This window comes from Dasypus novemcinctus, chromosome 4 (assembly GCF_030445035.2).
Source record: "Dasypus novemcinctus isolate mDasNov1 chromosome 4, mDasNov1.1.hap2, whole genome shotgun sequence".
NCBI classification, from domain to species: domain Eukaryota; kingdom Metazoa; phylum Chordata; class Mammalia; order Cingulata; family Dasypodidae; genus Dasypus; species Dasypus novemcinctus.
The window spans coordinates 45,423,662-45,447,475 of record NC_080676.1 but is presented as its reverse complement, the minus strand read 5'-3'; positions in this window follow the sequence as shown (position 1 = coordinate 45,447,475).

The window sequence follows — 23,814 nt, the reverse complement described above, 5'->3', positions numbered from 1 at the left end:
AAATAGCCAGAGGCTGTCACTCAGACAGCAAGTGACAGTTCACAGCAGGCAGAAAGGATGAAACGAAAGGAGAAATATAAAAAGCCAACCTAAATACTCTAGAGCATAACAGTTAGCCTGGGGACTCCCACAGCTCAATTTATTAAATCTGCTCCTCAGTGCTCCTCTCTGCTTTACAGACCAGTCCAATACTTAATGTCTTAAAATAAAAGAACCTGGGATTTAGTGGCATTCATCATACATTGTCTAAGAAGCCAGAGGATTGTAAGATTTTCCCAAGATTTTAATCCAATACCTTTAGAATAGTTAAGCTTTTTTTTTTATTAGAAGGGTAAACTTTAGTTACACATAAAAAAATTCTTCTGTAAAATACTTGTTACTTGATGATGTTGAATAATACATATATTTTCTACCTTTTAAATTTCTAGTGAAGATTGATCCATCAAAATTGACTCATTGTTAAATGATATAACCATGGTAAAGAAAAATAATGGTAATATCCACCTATTACCAAAATGGTTGTCTTGAATTTTACATTCAAAAAGTCTGTTAAATGTCATCCCTATTATTCCAATAGGGCTTTATATATTCTGACATGCCATGGAGTTCTTTCTTCAGAATGTTAATCATTATGTCAGATCAGACCTTGAATTTTTTAGCAGTTTTCTGAAAATGAGATCACATTTTAAAAATTTTATATCCAGTGGTGTGGTGGAACTAATTCCTCATGAAAGCCAATTGTGGCAACTCTTGTGGCAACTCTTCCCAACTTGAGTGCAGTGACTTCACGTTGTTAGCTTAAAAACCACCAAGGTGAGAGTTTTGATACCATGAAAATCAACCAGTGTTATTGATATTGGCTGGGGGGTGGGGGGGTGCTGTGTGTCTCTTCATAAATAACCTGGGCTGTGTGTAAACTAAATGTGTTAATCCAAGTTCACCTGGAATGTGGAAGATAAATTTATTCCAGCTTACTTGGAATGTAGGGGGTATGTGTTAATTCAAGACACTCAGATAAAACACTTGAAACTCAAGGAAACTAACAAAAAGTCCTTTTGCATACAAGCACCATTTGTATGCACTCCTACATCCTCTGTATAAAAGAAACCCAAAGATCCTATTCAGCTCAAGTTTTTGAACAAGAGTTCCTGAGCCCGTCTGGTCGTTAATAAATTTTCCTTCCCAAAAGTAAATATATTGAGTCTTGGCCTTCCATACGCGATCATTGAATATCTCTGCATATTAACATTATCAATCAGGGTTTTTTATTTTATTGTAAAGTATTTACCAGCTCACCACTGGTTGCATTCAATTCTTTACCTGCATTGAATGGTTTTAGATTTCATTGCCACCACCTGTGGCTCTTCCCATACAAAGAAATGGAGATTGTTACACCTTGGTCAGTCCTAAGCAAAATTGACAAGATCTGAAAGCTTGCTTTCTTACTTACATTTTATAGGTTTACAGATAATTCAATTAAATTATTAAATTATTCAAACTATGATGACAAAATAGATGGGAAAAATGCTGAGTGAGAAAGAAAATTTATAGGGTCAGTGATTCTAAAACTTGCTTTCAAGGAATTATATATTTGTATCAGACCAATATACATCTTGGGAAAAATAGGCACGTCACCCAAGCAAACACTGCCACAGCTTTATATTTAGAATAGAAATGAATCACAAACCTCCACAAAGATAGTTATTTTATCAGGGAAGGCAGAAGTCCTTTTACTCTGTGGCTACTTGATGTTTTTTGGATTGGCAAGTCACTTAAACCACTCACTCTACCCAGGAGTATTATTTGTGCCTTTAGAGGATTCCTAAATTTCATTGCTCATGTTACTCCAACCTGATGAGATTATAGTCTATTTGGGATTTGAGCTTTGACATGAAATGCTGGCTTGTAAGCACTATGTATTTTTTACCATGTTTTTTGGCTTTGTACAACATGAACTCTTGAATGGGGCCAGAGCTGTCACTATAAGAAAAATTTGTTAATGTTTTCTCTCTCTCTCCTTTAAAGCTAGGAGAGGGCTAACTACGTGCTTTCAAAGAGATGGATCACCTATCCACCCCACCCTCATATTTAATCCAGAAAAGCAACAGAGAATTTCAGAGGAAAAATATCTATCTAATAGATGCTACCTAATATAGTCAGTTCATCAAATTCTCTAAATAATTCTATCCAGGGACTTGAATTCATGAATGTTTATTGAGTGTATATTATAAACAAAGCACTCTACTGGTCATTATACAAATGTAAAAGGATGACCAAAATATGGCTCCTGCCTTCAAGGAACTTAATAAATAGTGAAGAATAGGCATTTACCACAACATAATCAATTGCTAATTTTTAAAAAAATTTAAAGAATAAAATGAAATATTCAACTCCAAAGATATGAGTATATTATCTATTTCATGATCAGAACACATTTGAGAAACCACTGGAATGCTAACTACCGGAGGGTAGGATCCTGTCTCTCTCAGTCTCAGCTGTGCAGGGTGAATCTATATCAACAGTATTTGTCGAATGAATCTTGTTGTCCCTTAAGGTCATTTTTATAAACATCTATGATCATTTGAATCTAAAATTAATAATTAAAGACCACTGGATATCAAATAAACTAACTTCTCTTGTAGTCGTATATGCTGCTGGGTTTTGTTTTTTAATATTGTTTACTTTTTAAAATTTAGTTTTCAAATTCAATAGAACACTTGTATTTCCTTTGAAGAAAAATGCAATCAACGTGAAGTGGCATAGTATACAAAATAGCAATTTTACTTAAATTATGAAGTGCTAATCCCATTGCTTAAATATTCTTTATTTAAATAAATAACTTTATGCTTCCCAGGTATTAATAAATATAGAAATGTACTCAAGAAAAAGGAAATCTGAATTTCATGTAAGTGCTTTAATAATTTGCCAAACTTCCTTAAATTGGAAATTTTATCATCAAAAAAGAGGGAAAACAGAAAAAAAAACAACTAAAGCCATAAAAAATCATATTGAAATGAAGAAAAAAATTGGGTGAAACCCAAAAATTATACTTGTTAATTTGCCAAGCATTTTAAAAATAAGTCCTGTGAAATTCTGTTCCAGCACAGCAAATGTCACTAGAACAAGGGCACTAAATCTTTGAAGACACAGTTGACCAGAAGGCAAAATAAGCATTCCACGCTCAGAGCTTCTTTGCTGCCCTCTGAAAACTTCCAGCTCAAACTTGTAGGCCTCCCCAACCCCTCACCTCTACCCCCACCCAGGGCAAGACAAGATAGTAGATTACTTGGAGTTAGGCATCTTGGCCTGAGCTTTTTTTTTAATTGCTTAACAATTTGCAGTAGAGAAAGGAAGTCACTTCACCTCTTTGGGCCTCAGTTTCTCACTTGTAAAGTAGAGGTGACTGGTTCCTGACTTTCACAGTTTTTAGGAGGCTCAAATGACATGATGTTCAAGAAAGAGAAACAATTAAGCCCTGTGCAAATGTGGTTACTGTTTATTTCAGATTATCTTTACCCAAGTATATTAAAGAAAGGTTAGATTTATGAAACCATATTATTGCAGGTCCTTTTCCCTTGGCTATATTGGGAAGTTCAAAATTTCCCATGTTTCACACACCAATTACATTACTTCATTATGGAAAATGTTGGGTGGATTAGTGGTTAGGTTATAGGACTAGGCATAATATTTCCTATATTCTTATCTGACTTGGTCATTGTTTTCTTATTGCTTTGGGGAGATTCTTAATGCCTTAATTAGCTGTCAAAACAAATACTTATCACGGATATTTACTTTGAAAAGGGGTCATGAGACTTTGGATTCATATGAGACACATTTCTAAATGAACCTTTGAAGCCAAATTTATTTCTAAAGCAATTCTATATAATGCATTCAAAATCGATAAAACAGGAACTAACTTAATTGAGCTTTTACTTTGTCCCGAGTATTGTATGTGCAATATCATTTAACTTCTATAAGAAGCTGTAAGTGGTCCTGGGAAAAGCAGCATGAACATCACCTTGGATCTAGTTAAAAATACAGACTATCAATCCCCACCCTAGAGCTACCTATAAAATCACAATCTGATTTGAACAACATTCCACAATAAAGTTTAAGAAAATTTCATTAGGCCAAGAGGACTCTCCAAAAGAATGCGAACATAAACAGTCATTTTTACAGTTGACCTGGTTCCTGGATGAGCCCCCAGCATCTTCATTCTCCCCCAGCCCCCATACCACACATACACCTATACCAGCTCAAACCCCAGTCAAAATCAATCACCTCTTCTCTTTAACGCATGGCACCAGTTTATTCTTCCATTATAATCTCACCATATGGCTTCATGATGAATTGTACTTATGATCATTTTCTTTGCTACAGTATTATACTCCTTGAGGGCAAAATCAATGTTGTTCATCTTTGTATCCTCTGTTCCTGTAAGGTACATGATGATCGATTAAGTAAATAAAGAAATACTTCCTTAGCATCTTAAGATTCTCCCTGTGTTATCTCTTCCTCAAATATAGTCCTGGCTGCCAGACTTGACACTCCTCACCCTGAGAGGCATACAAACTATCCGTTGAAAGAGTTCCTACACGGACTGGAGCCAGATCCAACGCATGAGAAACGCCACTGTAGTGGGGAGCGCTCAGCTCCAGGAAACCTCCCCAGTCTTTGTCTTGAATTAGCCTCATGACCTTTGGCAAGTCCCTTTAACTCCTTGAGTTTCCACTTCCTATCAAAGACAAATAAATGTTGAATTCAGATATATAGGAAATTTTCACCTATCCTGATCTATTCTTTGTCTTTCTGTAAACCACATATCTTTAAACTCTAAACCTACTCTTTAAAAAGCCCTAAACCTTTCATTGGACTTACCCAAGTCAGCTAACAGGGAGGTGGAGATGGTCAACCACCACACCAGGGAGCTAAGAGTCCCTACAACTGCAAGCAGAATTGCATCCAGCATCCATGTGGAATCTAAGCCCCCTCTTGATCTAGAGGTGGAGTGGACATCACCATCCCAGGGTCCACAGAACGGAGGAATAAAATATAGATTAGACTGGACTTATTGATATTCCACTATTAAACTATTGTGACCAGTAATAGAAGAAATTGTAGCATTGATGTGGAGAGAGTGGCCACAGTAGTTGCTGAGGGCAGGGAGAGGGAAGAAGAGATGTGATGTGGGGGCACTTTTGGCACTTGGAGTTGTCCTACATGATATTGCAGGGTCAGATGCTGGACATTATATATCCTGTCATAACCTACCGAATGTACTGGGGGAGAGTGTGAACCACAGGGTAAGCTGTTATCCATGTGGTGTAGCAGTGCTCCAAAATGTGTTCGCCGAGTCCGATGAGTGTGTCACAATGATGGGGGAGGTTGATGGTGTGGGAGGAGTGGGGTGGGAGTGTGGGGGGTATCGGGAACTTCGAATGTTTTTTAATGTAACATTTTTTTGTGATGTATGTATCTTTAAAAAAATACAATTTATAAAAATGATGGGGTGGGGGGTGGGGAGTGGGTTATATGGGGAACCTCTTATTTTTTTTAAATGTAATGTTCTATTAACTTTAATTTTAAAAATGTGTTAAAAATTTTTTTAAATTAAAAAATTTTTAAAAAGAAAAGAAAATCAATAAGGAAATAAAAAACTTGAACAATAAAAAATAAATAAATAAAAAGCCCTGAAGAGGGAAAATTCAGGAAACAAGAAGAGTATGTTTCATAGTTCATCCTAATCCTAAGAAGATATTGCTGAGGAAAAATCATTCACGTTGATACAGTTTTAGGAGGTTTCCTGTATAGTGGCCTTTCATTGTTCTCGCAGGTCTTAGTACTATACTACCTCTTGGGTGTGCCACCTTATGTTGCCCTCAGCAAAAGACACCAAATTGGCCAGTTGTATGGAATGTGTTCTGTTCTGGAATGTAGACGTAGGTAAAGGAACACACTCAGCTTTGTACAGCAACTCTCAACTACATTGTCTCAGTGACACAGTTGTGAGATGTGTCCAAATCTTTGTTATTAATGAGTCACAATAAATAAAAGCTTGCAAATGACTTACTTTCTTTTTTAAAAAAGCTTGTTAGAATAGACTCAAGATCCTGATCATTGCAGCTAATTTCTATCACTTAGTGCTTTCTTGAATGGGAGAGATGAAATTACAGAGAGCTCTCAGGAAATTTGACAGAACCAAGAGCGTATCTTATCCTTGCCACAGTCCTGAAATCTAGGTATGGTTCAAACACATGTGAAACTCATTTCTCCTATACGTACTGGGGAGAAAGGGCTGAATTATGTATGGTACATAGAGAGATTTTGACAATCAAAGTTTGACAGAGAGTTTCCCTGTGAGGTTTTCATGGCCTGTTGAAGAAAGTAACCATTGGGAAAACAATCCAAGGCAAAACAAAGCGAATGAGTAGCCTTTATATAAGATGCTTTCCATTGGTTAGAGAGGATTTGGTTGTGGTTTCCCCCACTACCTCCATGCTTTAGAGCAGTGGGTTTTTAAAATTATTTTGACTGTGACATACAGTAAAAAAAATACGTTTTACAAAACAACATTGTTTATACATATATATACACACACACAAACACATATAAAGGTTTATATATAATGATATATGTACATACATATATAATGGTTTATGTATTAGTCAGCCAAAGGGGTGTTGATGTAAAATACAAGAAACGGCTTGGTTTTTTTAAAGGGTATTTATTTGGGGTAGGAGCTTACAGATACCAGGCTATAAGCATAAGTTATTTCCCTCACCAAAGTCTATTTTCACATGTTGGAGCAAGATGGCTGCCAACGTCTGCCAGGTATCAGGCTTCCTCTCTTCCCAGGTCTTGCTTCTCTCTGGGCTCGGGGACTCTATTTTCTACACAAGGTCAGCTGTAGACTATGAGGCGCTCTATGCTTTGCGTCTCTCCACAAGGTCAGCTGTAGACTATCAGGCAAACGGCTCTGTCTCTCTCTCCCTGGGGTTTCTGCTGTGTCTAAGGAGCTGTCTCTATTCTTCTGTGTTCTTCTCCTGGCTCAGGTCCTCTCTTCCCGGGGCTTGCTTCTCTTTCCTCTGTGTGATTACTTCCTGGGGCTCCAAATCAAAACTCCAACATCAAAATCTCCCAGTATCAAAAAGTTCCAAATTGGCAGCGGACTTGGCCCAGTGGTTAGGGCATCTGTCTACCACATGGGAGGTCTGCAGTTCAAACCCTGGGCCTCCCTGATCCATGTGGAGCTGGCCCATGTGCAGTGCTGATGCGCACAAGGAGTGCCGTGCCATGCAGGGGTGTCCCCCATGTAGGGGAGCCCCACGCGCAAGGAGTGCGCCCCGTAAGGAGAGCTGCCCAGCGCAAAAGAAAGTGCAGCCTGCCCAGGAATGGTGCCGCACTCACGGAGAACTGACACAAGATGATGCAACAAAAAGAAACATAGATTTCCGTGCCACTGACAACAACAGAAGCGGACAAAGAAGACGATGCAGCAAATAGACACAGAGAACAGACAACTGGGGTGAGGGGGAAGGGGAAATAAATAAATAAATAATAAAAAAATTAAAAAAAATAAAAAACCTTTAAAAAAACAAAGTTCCAACTCTGTCCTTTGCCATGTCTTTTATCTGTAAGTCCCCACCCACCAATCAAAGCCCGAATCATAACTTAATCATGCTCAGTACAGACCAATTTGCAAGCATAATTCAGTATCTATTTTTGGAATTCATAACCATATCAAATTGCTACGGTTTATATATGAATATATAGAAATAAAATGTTCACAACACTAGGTATACTCTTACTATGTGTGATGCGCTCATATTATTTATTCTATTTCAGTTTTTAAAAATCCTGGGTACAACCCACTAAATTGATTTCATGACCATTAATAGGTCACAACTCAGAGTTTAAAAATATTGATTTAGAATTACCTTCATTTTTTTTGGCTTTGAACACTTGTTTACTATGAATTATCTAAAAATCATTCTTGTGTCTCTTTCACAGATAGAGGCTAGAGTCTTGGCCTATAGGCTATGACAATTATCTTAGAAGCACTAGATGACTGATTTGGCCACAACAAACAAAATCTGAAAAGCTCACAGAATTCCACAGAACATTTCACCAAGCAGTTGTTGTTATACCACTCAAACATAATATCTTGCTTTATTCCAAATTTATAAACTACTATATAATTGCTTTGATCAAGTCACTTAAAAAGAAACATTAAGGTGTCTTTGCAACATTATTTCCACATACATTTCTGTTAATAAGACAATGGCTAGTATTTTAATGCTGTTTTCCTCTATCATATGTAGAAATCCATTATAAGAAAATCTGCTTTTCTATTTTTGCATCAGAGATTCCAAGTTAGAGGTTAAAAGGTTTTAGAAGTTTCAAATTTTGTATCATCAAGGCAGGTTTTCACATGTAAAATAATTTTTTATTTTACTCCTAAAATGTTCCCAAGCTAAAGAACTTTTCTAAGATTTTTGTCAGTTTATGTTAACTATTTTGGCCTCATTGTGATTTTCTCAAAAGTAAGCAGAAGGAAAAAAAAGGGTTGTTTTTCTTTTGTTTAAAATAAGTATTTCCTTTCTGGCAGTTCCTTTAAAATCCATTTTGAGATGCAGACTCTATTGCCAGGGACCAGTTCTGACTGGTGGAATTTAGGAAGTAACCCTGCAGACGACTAGAGAGAGCTGGAATAAACATAGATACAAGGAGCTCAATGGAGACAGGACCGTAAGTTTCTGAAGTAGCTAGTTTGCTGTGTTGGAGGTGGCAAATGGTTTCAGCATTAGAGTGTGGACATTTTATTTTTTTTCAAGGTTGTTAATTTTTTAAAAAAATTAGAATAGTTTGTAGGTTTAAAGGAAAACCATGCAGAAAGTAGAGAGTTCCCATATATCCCCTCTCTCACACACACACTTTTCCATATTAGTAACGGTTTGCATTAGTGTCACACCTTTGTTACAATTGATAAGACATTATTATTATAATTATGCTATTAGCTATAACCCATAATTAACCTTAGGGTTCACTATCTGTATTGCACAGTTCCATGGATTTATTCTTTTTTTTCTGGTAGCTTATATACAACCTGAAATTTCCCATTTAATCCACTTTCAGATATGCAATTTAGTTGTGATTATATTCACAAAGTTGTGCCTCCATCACCATTATCCACTCTCAACATTCTTCCAGGAAATTTTATTTTGCAATCCTTTTCAATCAAGCTGATTTTTGTTCTTGGAGAAGAATTGAATGCAGGAAAGTAATCCCAATGTACATTCTTGTTTTAGTTTCCAGGCTGCTAAAACAAATACCATACAAAGGGGTGGCTTACAACAGGAATATGTTGGCTCACAATTTCAGAGGCTAGCCGGCTTCCTTCCTCCCTGGGTTGGGGTTAGTATCTTCTGATTGACCAGGAATCTTTGGGGCTCCTTGGCTTTTCTGTCACATGGCAATGCACATGGCAGTGTTTTCTCCTTTCTCTTTTGGGTTCCACTGACTTCCAGCTTCTGGCTGCTCTCTGTGGCTTTGCTCTGTCTGACTTTCACTCTGCTTCTAAGGGGCTCCAGTAATCCAGATTAAAACCCAACCTGATTCATTTGGCCTACACCTTAACTGAGTAACATCTTGAAGAGATCTTATTCACAATGGGTCCACACCCACCAGAATGCAGACCAAGATCAAGAACATGTCCAAACTGGGGTACACAATTCAATCTATCACAGTGCTTGAGAGAAAGTAGTTTAATATTTTGCTTAGTAATATAAGTTTGGTGTAACAGTAAGACTATCCTGTGTAACCTGAAGCTTTTTCTTTCATGAATATCTGGATTTAAACTCTTCTGGACCTGTAAAATAAATACTTATTAATAAATTATAATTTTCTTCTATTAGCAATGTCTGGATTTATGGAACCAAGATTGGACCATGCCAGGGAGGCTGAGCAGACCTAATTTTTTGCAGGAGAAAACAAAACAAAACAAAAAAAACAAACACAAAAACAAAACCATGGTAAAGAATTGAAATGGGCTTGGTTCAGCCCACATGGTAGACTTTGAGAAATACATTGATAACGCTTATGATTGAACTACCTGGGCAAAGGAGCTCATTCACCCCTGGGAATGGGATGTATATTCTCCTAAGCAAAAATTGTATATACACTGCTCTTCATCCTGGAATGAGGTTAATCCTGAAGCAGGGCATGGGCCAGGCCTTGGAGGGAAGGCCCTATTTATGGGGCCAAGAGAGCAGTTGGGCCTGAATTTCCACTGGTGGGGTTTTGTCATTTCCCACTACACAGGAACAACTAGGAGTTAAAGATTTTGAAGTTGGATTTGGATCTCTGAGTTCGAAACCCCAGACCTTTAACAGGGTCTCTCTGAAAGTCACAGCTTAGTCTCATTTAAGCAGTGGGATATTGAAACACCAGGATGGGTCTCACAGAAGTAGCACAAGTGGGGAGAGCTGTGTATATGGAGCAGAGCAAGTTGGCAAAGATGACGGCAGGGTGTGCGTGTCTCTTTCTCAGGTCATGAGCCCCAGGGGTAGCAACACGATGGCAAGACAAGGAGGCTGGAGGGGAAGTACTAGCTAGACACACTCAGGAAAAACACATGGAAAAGGTTAGAAATAACCTAGAGACCACTTTAAAGGAGACTGTTAGATGTTGGAGTGAGACAATAGGGACGCAGAGACCAGCGATTGCAGGTAAGGATTTATTGGGAAGCTCTCCCAACAGAGAGGGTCTGAAGAATAAACCTCAGCCTGCCTCTGGCAGAGGCAGTTATAAATTCGTACAGTACATCCATAGGCAGGAACATGCTTAGTCAGTGGGAGTGGGTTTGGGCTTAGGTAAGAGCTGAGGGCTCATAGGGATGGCTAGGGGGCAGTGGGCCAGGGGTAGTGAATTCCAGGGGTGTGGGAGGAGTTGGTGGGGTCATGTGGCTTCTTTGTCTATTCTTATGAGAAGAAGAACTCTACCTGGACACGTAGGCTCTGGACGGGGTCTGTTCTACGTCACGGGATGTGGCTTCTCCCGAGTAAACGGCTGGTCACACTTCTACAATGAGGCAGGTTAATAATAAACTTGCAGCTTCTGCAAGTCATGGTTGTTATTTGGGCGGGGGGGATAAGGTCTAGCCCTGTCATTCCCGAGTTTTGATTATAATAATAAAAAAATAAAGTGGTTTAAGAGTGGACAGCCAGGTTCACACGTGAAGGATGGAGGAAAGGGGCGTCGACTCATTCTAGCTGCTTCCTGCTGTTGGGGGGCGTAGGGGTTTCCTTCTCGTGTGGCTCAGCTGCTGGGGTTTTGCTTTCTGAGGTGGTTACTGATTGTTGTTCTAACAGGAAGGCCCCATTTATATATTCTTGGGTGGTTGTTTGAACAACATGGTAGATGAATCGGTTGAGGAGCTGTAGGAGACAAGGGCCACACATGAGGAGAAAAATAATTATTAGTGGGGTTATTAGGAGTTTTAGTATAGCTTTTAAAGGTGAAGAAAAATATGAGAGCCATGTAAAAGCGAAAATGTTTTGAGAGTTTTCATCTAGGGGGGTGTATTAGTCAGCCAAAGGGGTGCTGATGCAAAATATCAGAAATTGGTTGATTTTTATAAAGGGTATTTATTTGGGGTAGGAGCTTACAGATACCAGGCCATAAAGCATAAGTTACTTCCCTCACCAGAGTCTATTTTCACGTGTTGGAACAAGATGGCTGCCAATGGCTGTGAGGGTTCAGGCCCCCTGGGCTCCTCCCTTCCAGGGTCTTTTTTCTGTCTGGGTTCAAGGTTCCTTTCTTCCCAGGGCTTGCTTGTTCCTGGGCTCAGGTTTCCTCTCTTCTTGGGCCTGGCTTCTCTTTCCTCTGTGAGCTTATTTCCTGGGGCTCCAGCTTAAGGCTTCAGCATCAAACTCCAACATCAAAACTCCAACATCAAAAGCCCCCAGCTCTGTACCTGGCCATGCCTTTTATCTGAGAGTCCCCACCCACCAAGGGATGGGGACTCAATGCCTTAATGATGTGACCCCATCAAAGCCCTAATCATAACTCAATCATGCCAAGGTACAGACCAGATTACAAACATAAACCAATATCTATTTTTGGAATTCATAACCATATCAAACTGCTACAGGGGGATTGTGAAAGAGGCACCTTTGAGGTCTATTACTGTGTAGTATGTGGTTTGGGGAGGGCTATATGATAAGAGGCTATAGGAGTTGGGGACTAAGAGGGCTACAGGCTGGATTGTCTGGCTGATAGCTCTTAGGTCTTGTACTAGGCAATAACTGCCATTAAGTTTTTTAACTGCTAGGATAGGTGTATTGAATGGGAGTTGGTGGGGCATAACAGCTCTGTGGCACAAGTTTGTCAATGGTGAGTTTAAGTCCACACTTGGCACTGAAGAAGAGAGGCTATTGGGGGAATGTTGATGAAAGAAGAGCTATCTTTTAGCGTAATTTTTTTTAATAGTTTCATCTTTAAAAATTTATTTATTTATTTAGCCCCCCCCCCCCGTGGCTTATTTTTTGCTGTCTGTTCTCTGTGTCCAATCACTGCATGTTTTTTCTGTATCTGCTTGCCTCCCTTTGTTGCGTCATCTTGCTGCCTCAGCTCTCTGTGGCGCACGGGCCATCAGCTCTCCTCAGCACATGGGCCAGCCTGCCTTCACAAGGAGGCCCCGGGATGTGAACCCAGAGCCTCCCATATGGTGGACGGGAGCCCAACTGATTGAGCCACAGCTGCCTCCCCTTTTAGGGTAATTTTTACAGGAAAGAGGTATGGAGGCTATTGAGGGAGAGCTAGTGTTCCAGACTTGGGGGTTTACTTCCTGTTGTAAGATAGGAGGGATGTCAGGAGGAGGGGAAGTAGGAGTTAAGGCTGGGGTTGGGGACAAAAGGAGAAGGAAGCTAGCTTGGGGGGAAGGTAGTGAAAAGGAGATAGAGGAGTGCAGTTTGGATAGAAAGTCTGGTCCTAAGAGTGGGGAGGGGCATGATGGTATAACTTGGAATTGGTGTGAGAATCTGAGATTTTCTGTAGAGCAAGGAAGGGGAGAGGAAGGAATACCGTTAACCCCCACAATAGAGAGTGAGGAAGATGTTAAAGGTCCTGAATGTTCTGAAAGCATTGAATACGTGGCCCCAGTGTCAATGAAAAAGAAGATTGGTTTACCTCCAAACTTTATGATAGCCCTCAGTTCAGACTTACTGATGGAGATGCAGGGTCCCTCCAAATTCAGGACCCAACAGTCTTCTGCTATTATTCCAAGTAGGACAGGAAGGGAAGATAATTTAGGTTCTAGGCCAGTAAGGCATGTTGGAGGGATTTTCCAGCAACCTGGGTTTTTGAGACAATCCGACTTCCAATGGCCTTTATGTTAGCACACCGGACAAGGCGCCGGCGGCGGTCTTGGATTGGGGCATGCACGCGCCCAGTGTCCCTCCTTCCCACACCTAAAGCAGGGTCTGGGTGGCAGCTGCAGGGAAGCAGAGGGATGGGTTTTCAGGAATCGACTCTGAGGGCAGCAGTAGGAGGGAGGCTTTAGCGTGATCTCGTTTGTGTTTTTCTAATTTGCCTTCCTCCTCTCTGTTGTTAAAGACCTTGAAGACTGCTTTAATTTCATCTTTCTGAGGGGCTTGAGGTCCCTCCTCTACTTTTCTGTAATTATTTTCTGATATCTGGGTATGCCTGAGTGGAAAAGTGGATATGTAAGTATAGTTGTCCAGATTCAGAATCCGGGTCTAAATTAGTATATTTGAGGAGTGATGCAGTTAATCTATTCGTAAAGTCAGCAGGGTTTTCATCTGTTTTTTGGGGAAATTTCTTTGATCTTGTCATAATTTACTGCTTTGAGGGCTGCCTTTTTCATGCCTTCTATGATGCAGGTTAGAAAGTGTGCCATGTGATCTAACTCTCTAGAGCCTGCCTGGTATTCCCATGGCGGGGAGGCCGCAGGAACTGCATCAGTGCCACGGGCATGTCGGTGAGGGTTCTGTGTGTGTAGGGGATCGGCAAGGGCGTGGCTGCAGCCCAAATGCGACTTTTTTCTCAGGGTAGTAGAAGAAGTTATTATGACCTAGACATCCTGATATGTGCGATCATAAGAGTGAGTGAGGTGTTGGAATTCTTTAATGTATGTAGTGGGATTTTTCTGAGAAGGAGCCTAATCGCTCTTCTATCTGAGTAAGATGTGAGAGTGAGAAAGCAACATGTACTCGGATGATTCCTTCAGCTCCTGCCACTTCCCTAAGGGGAAGTAGGGGGGCCAAGAGTGGCTCAGTTTGTGAGTGGAGGAAGTCATTCTGCAGGAACGAGTATGAGGGGGAGAAAAGGGGGGCAGAAGATGGCGCAGCAGAGGGCTCAGGGGTGGAAGGTGGCGGCAAGGATGAGGACGGAGACAAAGTTGGAGGCACATAGGGAGGGGGTGCAGGAGGAACTTGGCTCGCTGGATCAAAGTTGAGAATTTCAGGAGATTTGGAAGGTGAGTGAGAGGGAGATGAAAGTTTCTGAGTGAGCAGTAGGATTTGGTAAGGGGAACACAACTGACAGAGAGAAGGACAGTTTCAGAGACATAGGAAGGCCTGAAGGTAAGGGACCTTACCATTGTGTTGGGTGATGTTTTCCAGATCGCTAAGGATCTGTATGTCAAAGGTACCATGTTTCAGTCATTGACTTTCATGTTCTAATTTGTACTGAGGCCAAATTGTAGTGGAGTAATAGGCATTGAAGGAGTGTTTCCCATTTTCGGAAGCTGGGAAGAGGTCAGGGACTCTCAAAGGTTAGCTGAGCAAGTCAGGCATCCCTGAGTTAGTGAGAGAACCTTACCAGCAGGAAGTCCACACCCCGGACTCTGATTCCTGAGGGGCTCCTGCGGACGCAGGCCAGGCACCTGCTGTGGTCCCCCAAAATGGAGAGGATCACTGACCCAGCTAGAATTTGCAGAGTTGTCTAAAACAACGGGAGAAAGAACAGGATCCTCCAGAGGAGAATTCCCTTGCCTCACCCAGCTGGTAACTGGAGTCCAGGGTTGGATGGAGTTACAGCTGCAGCAAGGGTAGGTCTCTCACCAACCTGCCAGTCTCAAAGCAATCCCAAGAGTCTCTGGGGTTCACTGTGGGGAGTTCCAGGAAAGAGTGACAAGGAGGATAGGACCCTGAGTTGCACGATCAGGATCGAGGAGTAAGCCCACGTGAGCTGCCGCTGCCCATTGCTTCCTTCTTCCAAGATCAGGCAATGAGCTCACCATCCAGGATCTGGGAGTACGCCTAAGCGAGCTGCCACTACTCACTGCTTCCCAGGTTGCAAGGTATGATGACGGGGGTCTCCTCTCCCAGATCCCAGGTTTCGACACCAAATAAATTAGATGTTGGAATGAGACAATTGGGATGTGGAGACCAACTATTGCAGGCAAGGACTTATTGGGAAGCTCTTTCAACAGAGAGGGTCTGAAGAATAAACTTCGGCCTGCCTCTGGCAGAGGCAGTTATGAATTCATACAGTATGTCCATAGATAGGAACATGCTTAGTCAGTGGGAGTGGGTTTGGGCTTAGGTAAGAGCGGAGGGCTCATAGGGATGGCTAGGGGGCAGTGGGCTAGGGGTAGTGAATTCCAGGGGTGCAGGAGGAGTTGGTGGGGTCATGTGGCTTCTTTGTCTATTCTTGTGAGGAAATGAACTGTGTCTGGACACGTAGGCTCTGGACAGGGTCTGTTCTATGTCATGGGACATGGCTCCTTCTGAGTAAACAGCTGGTCGCACTTCTACAATGAGGCAGGTTAATAATAAACTTGCAGCTTCTGCAAGTTGTGGTTGTTATTTGAGTCAGGGGTTAGGGATGGGGCCTAGTTCTATCAGAGACTAATTTCTGGCAAGTAGGTCATTTGAGAGTGAAAAGGTAAACTCAGGAAAATATAGATTAAGCAATCATTAACACATCTCTTTTGTAATGTCACAAAATATTTGCATAGTTGATCATTTATTCACATTGGAGTAAGGCTGAGCCACTCTCTCTTCTAGCACAGATACAAACATTCATTAGGCAAGTCAGAGCTCCTAGAGAAAGAAATGAACTTACCTTCCATTCGTATTTCTTTTAGCACAATAAGTTGGTCTTCTCTGCTTCCTGTCTTAGGTTATCTCTTTCTGGTAGTCTCCAGCACAGATATTCCATAGCTTCTCATAAAGAGAGAATTGAGTTGGGTAACTGGAAAGAATAGAAAGGTAATCTGTTGAAAATATTCAAGGAGGAGCAAAGGCTTCCACCATCTGCTTCTTCCTTGGGAAGTCCATCTAGAAAGTCTAGGACGCTGCAAGTTGCCTGAGTTTCCAGTAAACACAGAGCTCCCAGTCAACAATTTAGTTTGCAATGGGGCCTGTCAATGGGGACAAATGGTAACCACATGATAAAGGGTAATGGAAATCTGCCACTTATTTTCAAATGATTCAGATAAATAATTAAATTAAAATACAAGACAGTATATTAATGTTTGGTAAATTTAGGGGAAGGGTGTAATTTATTGTATTATTCTTTCAACTGTTCAGTAGGGTTTGAAATTTTCCAAAACAAAAAGTCGTTTGAATAAAAGAAATTAAAAAAAGAAAAAAAAAGTTGTGCAAAAAGAAACAACAACAGAGAAATGTTTAGTCTTTAAAAGAGGTGTTAAATTAAGTGAGATCATCATGGTTCCTTATACAGTGGCTAGTCTAGGGCTTTGAGTTTAGGAAGGAGTCACCATTTGTTGAAAAGCACAGGTTAAAACAGTTTAATCTCCACTGTAAGAACATATAAAGGGAACATCTAGAGGGCACAATCCTCCTCTTCCATATTCCCATGAGCCCTCCATTGGTTGCATGGATGCCAGTATCCACATAGCTCATCCTCTAAGTGGAGGCTTAAGAAAAAGAAGATGTCCTGTCTTCTACACCCTACTACGCAGTGTGGTCCAAGAATCAGAAGCACCAGTATGCTCTAGGAATTTGGTAGGAATGCAGAATCTCAGGTCTAACCCACACCTTCCGACCCAGAATCTGCATTTTAACTAGATCCCCAAGTGATTCATATGCATATTTCAGTTTCATCTCAGTTAGGATAAAAATGGGCTAAAGCCATCATTTAAAACAAAGATATGTGACTAAAATTTTTTCTTAGGGCTTTTCCTAATATTACATTTAAATATTCTTTACTAACACTGAAAGAGAAATGTTTTTTTAAAAATCAAATAGAAGTAGCTCATTTATTAAAAACTTTTTTTTTTTTTTTTACTGTGGATTTAACATGTCTATGTTAAATATCTTCCATATATTATTCTGATCATGGAGACAGACACTTTTAGATTATAGGTTTTTTAAACTAAGGGTTTTTCAGTCCTGGAAAATACTATTCTAATATGGAAATTGATGTTTTCGTTTCCTAGCTGCTAAAACAAATACCATACAATGGGTTGGCTTTAACAATGGGAATTTATTGGCTCATGGTTTTGAAGCTAGGAAGAGTACAAAATCCAGGTGTCAGCAAGAAGTGATTTTTTCCCATTCTAGGACTGGCTGCTGGTGAACCTTGGTCCTTGACTTTTCTGTCACATTGCAAGGCACCTGGTGGTGACTAGGTTCCAGGTTCAGTCCCTGGTATCTCCTAAAAGAAAAAAAAAATTCAATTGTGGGTATGATCTATCCTAGGGCAAAATTCCTCTGTCAAATGGACCTGTGGAAGCTAGAAAACAAGGATCTCCTTCTGATACACAATATACAATGAAAGGACAGGTATAAGACAAACAGTCTCACTCCAGAAGGGAGAAATTGGGAGGAAAATAGTGGTCACAGGTCCCAAATAAGTCTGAAACCTGAAGAACGAAGTCCATTATATTTCAAGCTCTGAAAGTCATCTGTGGATCAGTGTTTTGTCCTCCAGACCTGATGGAGTAGCAGCTCTACTCTTTTTTTTTTTTTTTTTAAAGATTTATTTATTTATTTAATTTCCCCCCCTCCCCTGGTTGTCTGTTCTTGGTGTCTATTTGCTGCGTCTTGTTTCTTTGTCCGCTTCTGTTGTCGTCAGTGGCACGGGAAGTGTGGGCGGCGCCATTCCTGGGCAGGCTGCTTCTTTCTTTTCACGCTGGGCGGCTTTCCTCACGGGCTCACTCCTTGCGCGTGGGGCTCCCCCACGCGGGGGACACCCTTGCGTGGCAGGGCACTCCTTGCGCGCATCAGCGCTGCGCATGGCCAGCTCCACACGGGTCAAGGAGGCCCGGGGTTTGAACCGCGGACCTCCCATATGGTAGACGGAAGCCCTAACCATGGGCCAAAGTCCGTTTCCCAGCTCTACTCTTTTCAAGCACTTTTGTGAAGTGGCCATGCTCTCTCCAAACCAGGGCACAGGCTCCACCCTCTCCAAGCTCTGGGATGGTGACCAGGCTTTCTATGAATGCTAGGGCATAGGCCCTACCATCTCTGATTGGGATAGCAGTGCTCTCCCTGAACAACAGGACACAAGGCCTGGCCCCCCCCCCCCCCCAAGCACCTGCACAGATGGCCTGCCCCCTCCAATCACAGGTGAAGACTCACCAGTTTTATACACATTGGTGGGCCCACTCTTTTGGTCCAAGGAGATCGTTTCTCTCCAGACCTTTGCTTCAAGGGTTTTGCCCTTGAAGTCATCCTCCATTTTGTCCCTTCCCTGTCTCTTTCAGTCCAAGATTTCATTGTTTCCACTCATAAAAATTTTGCAAAACTCTTGGTGGCTTTGTGTGCAGTTCATGTGCATCCAAACCATCAGAGAGAAAGACTGTCCATAAATCCTTCCTGAAAAACTGCATTTCCAATCGTGACTTCCACTGGGATGGCTGGCTCAGTCATACCCTCTTTAATGAAGTGTTGTTTAGTTAAACCCTCATATAGAGTCCTGTCCTCTGAGGACTCACTTTTTGAAAACTCAGGAAGGTCTCTGATAGAGCTGCTTCTGTGCCCTGGTCTCAGAACACGCGATCTGAATAGGCTCAGCATTTTCTTTGTACTTAAGAGCTCAGTTCTCACCTTATTCCTTTCCTCCCACATTTGCTTCAAAATGAAGCCAGGCTGCACTTTCCACCCTTATCTTGGAAATCTCCTCAGCTAAATATCCAAGTTCATTGCTTACAAGTTCTACTTTCAGTCTGACATCAGAACACAATTTTGCCAAATTTCTCTGCCACTTTATAACAAGGATTACCTTTCTTCAAATTTCCAATAACAAATTCACGATTTCCTTCTAAGTTCTTATTGGAAGTGCCTTTAATGAGAACAACAGTCTCTCCAGAGCAATCTAGGCTTTTTCTATGAAGCATTTCATTATGCTTTCAGGCTCTGTTAATTACCCAATTCCATTTCCACATTTTTAAGTATTTTTCATAGCAGCACCCGTCTTTCACATACCAAAAACCATTTTAGTTTCCTAGCTGCTAAAACAAATACTATACAATGAGTTAGCTTAAACAATGGGAATTTATTGGCTCAGGGTTTTGAGGTTAGGAAAGTACAAAATCAAGTTGTTGGCAAGGTGATTTTTTTCCCCCAGAAGACTGTGGCTTTCTGAGGATGGCTCCCAGCAATCCTTGGTCCTTGTCTTTTCTGCCACTTGGCAGTGCACAGGGTGGCATCGTCTCCTTTCTTTTTCTGCATTCCATTGCTTTACTGCTCTGTTCCCCCTACCCCAGCTTCTCTCTACCTTTGACTTCCACTCTGCTTATAAAGGAATCCAGTAATCCAGATTAAAGCCCAAACTGATTCAGTTGAGCCACCCTTAACTGAAGCAACATACTGAAGAGATCTTATTTACAATGGGTCCACTTCTACCAGAATGCAGACCAAGACCAAGACCATGTTCAAACAGACATACACAATTCAGTTCAAGACAGATAACAATTAGAACGCTTTACTGTGCTGCAGGTTGTGAAGTTTGTCTAAATAGTCTTTGTCTGAAAATTCTCTTTTTGGTAGCCTTGCAACTAGACACCATTTAAAAATACTTTGCCAAGAGTTGAAGATTTAGAAGATGTTTTCTCTTATTCTGTAGTCAGTGTCACCACAGCTAAGGAAAATGAGAGAAAAAAGAAGGCCTTCTATCTTCTTCAGGCATGCACAAAGTTGAAGCTCAATGGCAACTGCCTTGAGAAAGAGATAAATGACAGGGAGCCCAGACAACAGAGACACAGATGTGGCTGTGATTTTGACATTTTATTGAAGTCTCTGTTAGGATGAAAATTGTGTGCCTTCTTCTGGATAAATATGTCCAGGGTAATTATTAAACTTATAACATGCCAAAGGAAAAAGGAAAACCTCACATTTCTAGCTCTGCATCTGGAAGCTTTTTTCTCCCCTTAGGAAATCTTTGTGGCTCTTTGTTCCTGTCAAGGAGGAAAACGTGCTTATAAATTTCACCCGAGAGAAAGCATATCTTTGCATCCACAGCATCAGGAAATAGAGAAACAACCCCATGAACATATGCCAAAAACCCAGACCCGTGAACATAAGCCAAAAACCCAGAAACTTGACCAAAGACCAGGGGGAAAGGGTGGGGGTGGGAGAGGAATTATGCAAGAAAAGCAAACCCAGTCTGGCAGAAAATTTCAGTGAGGAAGTTCTCTGTGCCAACCTTGGCCTCAAAGAAAAATACTCCACCCTCTTAAAGCTGCTAAGATGGCAAGGGAGGCAGTGCCTTCATTGGTTGTATAGACCTCCCCAGACAAATGGATCCCTCCAAGACCAGCCAAAGCAAACCTCCAGCTACACACTAGATGCACAGCTATCTAGTGCATAAAATGAGTTGCTTGTGGTGTAATTTGAGAGGAGCCAGGAACGTCATCCCAGATTTTCTCAGACTGCCTGTCTATTGCTTAAGGTTCAACCATTATTGGTTCATTGGCCCTAAAGTTTCCTTAAAATGTTAATTAAGCCCGTGAGGGCATTTTAGGATTTCATCAATGTCACTTTAGTGTTAAACCTTGAGATCTTGTCCCTACAGATAGGGGCCCACAAGTTTTCCTTAGGGTTTTCATTCATATGGGAAAAAGTGACGAATATTCAAGAGTATGCACTTGTCGGTCAGAAGGAGAAACCCCTAAAGATATGTCAACCCACTCCAATACAGGCTCTGATGGAAAGATGCTTGTTCGCATAGAGAAGAGACAGAGTAAGGTGAGCTTCACTTGTAGGCGCTGCACTGGTTCTCTGGGGTCAACCCGGGGCTTAAGCTGGGAGATGCTCTATGCGCAGCACCCTTCTCTTGTGCCTGTGTGCTATAGTGGAGGAAACCAGCTCCCTCCCTGCCAGGGAAAGATTTACCTCTGGGTATGAGTCGGGGGCCACAAAATGTGCTCACCAGAATCAGACGGTCTCCAGGGAATATTTACATAGGCTTGGGACAATGTGTGTATGAAAGTCCCCTTACTTAGGAGGGCTGTGTGTCTTATCCCACCAGGCTGCTACAGCCGGTCCTCAGCACAGGCTCTATTTTCTGGGTCCCAGGGAAAGAGGACTGCTTGGGCTAGGACTGTCCCCTCTTTATGGTGGTCACCCTCTCCTCTTTATTCCCATTTCTTAAAAGGGTTGTGAAATGTTTTTTACACAAAACTGTGTAATTTTACCCTCCGGATGAGGCGAAAAAGGAGGGATGGGGATCCACAAGGCCTAACCGCCTGTACACCTTTCCGTCTGTGAGAAATGGGCATACTTGGAACTCCCGTACAGTTAGACCAACCATGACTGGAATTTGACTGTCAAAGTGGTTTCCCCCACTTTGGGGCAAACCCAGCTCTTTCACGGGGGTTCCACGGTATGCATTAGGGCCCTGTGGTCTGAGACGGTGTCAATCACTTTTGTGTACTTTAAATGCCCTCTCCTGCAACTGTACAATTAAAATGCTTTATGCTTTTAAATTGTTCTCTCTTTTTTTAAACACTTTTTAAAAAACATTTTTATTTTATATTTATTTATCTCTCTCCACCTCCTTGTTATTTTTCACTTATGTGTCTGTTCTTCTTTGTTTCTTTAGCAGGCACCAGTTGCCAAACCCGGGACCTCTGATGTGGGAGGGAGGTGCCTAAAGGCTTGAGCCTCCTCCGCTCCTTGCTTTTGTTGTGTCTCTAATTACGTTTTTTCCTCCCTGCGTCTCTTTTTTTATCGGCTCACTGCACCTGCCCGTCGCATCAGCTTGCTGTCTTCTTCCAGAGGCACTGGGATCTGAACCAGAGACCTCCCCTGTGGTAGGCGGGAGCTGGGTCACCTGAGCCACACCCGCTTGCCTTAAACCTTTCTTGAAGTAAGACCCAATGCTTCAACCAGAAACTTCAACAGAAACATTTGTTGCATTATGTTAAAGGAACACTCGTAGTTAAATCTGTTACCTTGAATATTCAATTCCTACATAATTTTGACTATACGTTCAAAACAACTTGTTTTCATTACCAGGCTTGCCAACCCCTTCTTCAGACTATATTACCTGGATCTCTTTCCAGGATCGTGATGGCTCTTGAAAAGGGAATTTTTCAGTATTACTCCTGATCAGAAGGGTAAAACATTGAATCATCTGCCATTTATAGTCAAAGGGAAAAATCTCTCTCTGCAAGGGGTTAAAGGATGATGAATAAAAGAAAATAGGGGAGGGAGTCAGTGTGGCCCAAGTGATTGGGTGCCAGCATACCAAGTACGAGATCCCAGGTTCAGTCCTCAGCCCCAGTACCTAAAAAAAATAAATAAAAAAGGAAAAAAAGTAGAATTTCATTAAAAAGGAAAAAAAAAAGAAAATAGGGGAAAGAGCTCAGCAATTAGAGGTGAATTGGAGAAGGCTTCACTTTGTCGATTTTGCCTACTCAGGTTTTGGCTAGGGCCTAGTACCTGTGAGTGTGCTCTCTCTTGCACAGATACTCCCCATAGAACCTTGGGCTACAAAGTCCGAGTGGCACTGATTCATATATATTGGCTCAATATATTTGGTGTCTGCAGTGTGCCAGGTAGGAACTAACTCTAACAGCATGCCAGAGATGGCTGTGGGATATTTGATATAGCATCTAGGGCTCTTAAGGAAGTCTCGATGTAGGGAAACCAGCTCACTTGTGCCTTTGAGGGAAGAAGTGAAAAAGGGCTCTCAGCCAGGGAAGCAGGAAGCAGCGGCTCTGAATTCTGGACACCTAAGAGGAATGTTGTCAGAAGACTGTGGGAAATGCCAAAAACTCCCGCAAAAATAACTGGGACACTTCTGAGGTAGGGGCAGACAAAGCTCCTGCAGTCATGCAAGAAGGGGCTGTGACCTGGCACGATATGGCTTTCAATAATAATATGACAGGAGCTGATGTGCAAATATTTTTCAATCTCAAGTAACATAAATCTTGGCTAACCCTCCAAATTTTCAAAAACAATATAGCAGAAGCACTTTCATATTAGTGTTTGTTTGTGTGTGTGTGTTTTTTTTAAAGATTGACTTTCCTACCTATTGTAAAAGTTATAGGCAAATGTAACTGGCATTTCTCAGTATCGATAGGCCAGTGGTGTTACCGGTGATTGAGGTTAAATCAGCCCCACCACCTGCTCTCCCTACCCTGCCCCAGGGGATAATACCTTATTCCCTGAAAGAGTTTTTAGGAAACCTCGGCATTTAGGCAGACGGGGCATGGCTCATTCCTAGGGGAATTGAGACATGGAAGAAAACTAGGGAAAGATGCATTTTCGAGTGCATTTCCTCATTCTTTTTCTCTTCAGTGACTGTATTGACTAGCAATGTGAAAGAGCAGAAGCGAGGGGCTCAGCAGACTTCCCGTCGGGTCCCCTTTTGCCT